Source organism: Macrobrachium nipponense, chromosome 32 (genome assembly GCF_015104395.2).
Source record: "Macrobrachium nipponense isolate FS-2020 chromosome 32, ASM1510439v2, whole genome shotgun sequence".
NCBI classification, from domain to species: domain Eukaryota; kingdom Metazoa; phylum Arthropoda; class Malacostraca; order Decapoda; family Palaemonidae; genus Macrobrachium; species Macrobrachium nipponense.
The window spans coordinates 53,212,039-53,217,038 of NC_061094.1; positions in this window are offsets into that span (position 1 = coordinate 53,212,039).

Here is a 5,000-nt window from a genome sequence, read left to right on the forward strand (position 1 = left end):
CCTGTAATTACTGGCTATATTTTTACTTACTCTTGTCTTTTTGTACTAAGGACGTTCTTCCTGTGGTCATCCATTTGGGTGCATGGTGATTTGAGATACAATGCTGGAGTTTGTTCTGCTATTCGTGGGTGTAGGGCCTGTTGAATGTCTTTGAGCCAGTATCCCTGGACTTCAATCGGGACCTGGGGCTTTCCAGTTTGGCATTTTCTTTAGTTGGTGTCTGACTGTGTCTGTCGTGATGTCTGTGGATCTTTGTTTTATTCTCCCTGTTTCTTCTTCCTTGACTTCCTGGAGCCATGTTGCATGTTTGTTGTGATACCGGATTGCTCCATATGTTTTCCCAGAGTCTCTTACTTGGTTCGGCTTCAGGAATTTCTGGGGGTGGTTGTCTTCCCCCTTAGTTGGCTGTATAGTCTTTTCTGGTTGGTTCCAAATAGTTTGTTCTGTTGGTACCCCTTATTCCGGTTCATGTACCGCTGGATCTTATGTGCTTTGGCCTTAAGCCTCTGTTATTATTATTATTATTATTATTATTATTATTATTATCATTCAGAATCCTTTTTGATGATATGAAAACTTTTCATTATTTATTACAACAACAACTGATACTAGTTCAATAATAATAATAATAATAATAATATAATAATAATAATAATAATAATGAAGTAATAATAATAATTATTATTATTATTATTATTATTATTATTATTATTATTATTATTATTATTATATTATTTATTATTATTAAAAATAATTTTTTGATAATATGAAAACTTTTTATTATCATTACAACAACAACTGATACTAGGTATATTATTATTATTATTATATCATTATCATTATCATCATTCGAATCCTTTTTTGATAATATGAAATCTTTTTATTATTATTATTATTACAACAACAAACTGATACTAGTTTCTATTATTATTATTATTATTATTATTATTATTATTATTATTATTATTATTATTATTATTATTATTTTAGATATGTTTCATGGTGATTTAAATATCACTACATAATACTGTTTCACATATCAGAAGGAATGAGAAAGGACAATTGACAGTCATTAACTATATTTTAACTCTCTCTCTCTCTCTCTCTCTCTCTCTCTCCTGAAATCCTCGAACCCGCATTCTCTAATTCGTAAGAAAAGTCGAAGGTTTTAACGCAATGAACCTATTCCAAGTCCCATTCCGGAATCGAAGAGCAATTATCGGCTCAAGAATTGATTATCATTTTAAATATACTCTCAGTATCTGCGATTATTATACAATTCTTTTTTCTCTTTACGAGGAGAAAATTACCAGTTAAGAACAGCAAGAAATAAATGAGAGGGAGAAGTAACGCACGAAGAAAGAAGTACACTGTAATTGTTCTATTTGCAGTAAGCATTCTAGATAAAAAAGACTTTTTGTTTTGTTTTATTTATTTTAGAGAGAAAAGTATTTTTTTATTGTTATTGTTGTAATTATTTTAGAGACAAAATACCGTTTTATTGCTATTGTAGTAATTATTTTAGAGAAAAAATACTTTTTTAATTGTTATTGTTGTAATTAACCTAGAGAGAAAAGTACTTTTTATTGAAATTGTTGTAATTATTTTAGATACAAAATACTTTTGATTGTTATTGTAGTAATTACTTTAGAGAAAAATTCTTTTTTATTATTATTGTTGTAATTATTTTAGAGAGAAAAGTTCATTTTTATAATTATTGTTGTAATTATTTTAGAGAAAAAATACCCTTTTATTGTTATTGTAGTAATTACTTTAAAAGAAAAAAAAATTATTGTTATTGTAGTAATTATTTAAGAGAAAGCCCTTTTTTGTTATTTTTGTATTAAAAAATTTTCATTGTTATTGTAGTAATTACTTCGAGATAAAAAGTAATTTTGTATTGTTATTGTAGTAATTATTTTACCACAAAAAAATTTATTGCATAATTTTTCTAGAGAATACCAGACATTTTCATCATTTTTATTTCACGTTTTTTAAACTGATTTCAAATAAATACGGCATAAACTCCAGTTTGTCAAACAATATTCAGCGGAATTAAGAACCAAATTCTTAATAGAGCACAAAAATATGGAAACAACGCACAAATCATTTATAAAATATCAAAATGAAATTATTAGGCTCCAAACAGCCTGATAAACAGCTTAACCCAACGGACGCGACTACATGATCGTCTAACTTACTCTTCAATCTGCACTAATATAGAAAACGGGAGGACGTGTTTGAAATATATACCAATAGATTTGCACATATGAAAGCTTATTAAGCATTCGTAACAATGCTGATTTGAAGTGCATTATGACGTTTAGTTTAATATTTGATGCCAGTGTAGGTTAATGCTTATGTATTGAATGGGGAATTATTACATATATCAGCCATCCGACCACGCTAGGCGAAGCTTTGAACGTGAATTAATAGAAATCTCATGAATATGTAACGAAATTGAATGCATTTGAATAGCAGAATGGGCGAGTTATTTTCGTATATGGGGGTCAATTGTACTAGCTGGGCGTGTCATGGCAAAGTCTAAAAACGGAGGTAAAAGTGATATAAATAAAATAGAAATTTTTAAGGTATATATATATATACATGTACATATACGTATGTATGTATACATATTTATGTACATATATGTCTGTGTATGAATAATATATATATATATATGTGTGTGTGTGTGTGTGTGTGTGTGTGTGTGTGTGTATGAATAATATTTATATATATTTATATATATATATATATATAATATATATATATATATATATATATATATATATATATATATAAGTATATGCACATACATATGTACTATATGTGTGTGTATATCAATATCATATATATATGTATATATATATTTTTTCATATATATATATATATATATATAATACATATATATATATATATATATATATATATATATATATATATATATATATATATAAATATATATATATATGTATATATATTTTTTTTCCGGTAAAATCACTCAAAAGATAAGTAAGACCCCGACCCCTGCAAATCCCTGTTTTGTGGGTCATCAATACGCACCTTATTTGTTTGCAAGAGATTCGAAAGATTAAGAGATCACTTATAATTTATTTGCCCTGCTTTTGTTTTCCTTTTCCATCTCTATTTTTGTTCTGGCGACGGGCATAAATTAGTCAGAATTCTGTATGTCAACATTTCAGACAAGGAAAGTCTTGTGAGTGGGAGAGGACGGGAGGAGAGGGAGAAGGAGGAGGGGGAAAGGAGAGTGAGAGGGGGAGGGAGAGGGAAAGGGAGAATCCCAGAATGACTTGCTTTGGAGAAGAATCCCCCGGAATCCATATCGATTCGACGAATCGAATGAAAAAATGCACAAGGAGCATCTGGCGATGAAAGCCACGCCCCCTCTTTTGTTTTTTTCCTCGAAATGAAAAGCACTGGTGTCTCACAATTCTCTTGACTTTACTGAATGGATCTATGATTTCTTTGTGAAACTGCTACGAGCTAAGGTCTACTAAAGGGAAACCTATTCTTCATTAATATTTGACCTTACCAAACTGATTTATACTCGAAATTACTACAGAACGTGCATACTAGAAAAAGTCACCTACATGGAAATCAATTCTTAACATTTTGATTTCATTAAAGGGATTTTTATTCGTGAAACTGATAAAAAAAATGGAGGAATTCAGAACGTCTATATTAGCGAAAGTCAAATACTTTGAAATTTATTAATTATTACTCTGACTTTATTAAAGGGATTTACGTGAAATTGAAAACAAAATGTAATGAATTCAGAATGTACATTCTAGCCAAATTCAACCAGAAGGAAATATATTCTTAATTGTCAGTCTGATTTTATTAGGAATATATTCTTATCAGTCTGACTTTATTAAAGTGTTATATCCGTGAAATTGCTTTAAAATGTATAATTCATTCAACATGTACATATACTACCCATGAGCACCTACAATGAAAACATTAAAAATATTCCTATTCATCAGAAGCCTTCAGAGTTTAGATGTCATCACAATTAATAATCGAATGATTTACTGGATAAAAATGACTAAAATCCCTTATTACATGACTAACTGAAATTTAAAAAAAAAACATCGGTACCCAATCATATAACGACTAATCTCAAAAATATTATTTTCACTTAGATCAAACCTTACCGAGGATTATTGAGGATGAATCTAAATTACGCTGTCTAATATTGCCAAGCGTATTATTCTTGATTTATAATTCAAATGATTAAACTCGCTAACTGAGATGTATTTGAAGTTCTACTTTTTCAGATGCTCCTGTTTCGGAAACAAATATAAACACCATGAAACTGTTACACTGTTTCATTAATATAGGGTATAATGAACAATCTCTATATTCAGATTAATTATTTAGCATTTTGAGAGTAAATCTTTTTCTTGTGCATGTCCTCAGTTTTAATGTGGTATTTGTGCGCTCGTCACAAAATATTTTGGTATTTTAATTAAATTAAACAAATATTAAATTTAGCCCAGACACGGTAATACCCATCCCATAGCTACATAGAAATTCACACACACACACATATATATATATATATGTATATATATATATATATATATATATATATATATATTTATATATATATATATATATATATATATATATATATATATATATATATATATATATATATATTATATATATATGAATTTCTATGTAGCTACAGGATGGACATAGCCGTCCGAGCTAATTTAATATTCGTCTATATATATATATATATATATATATATATATATATATATATATATATATATATATATATATATATATATTATATATATATACTATACATATATATATAATATATATATATATATATATATATATATATATATATATATATATATCCTAAATATCATTTGAAATATATCATCCCAAAAATTCCATATTTCCCTCCTCTGATGTATATTAAAAAAAAAAAGTTAATCAACTAAGAATACACGGTAGCATTT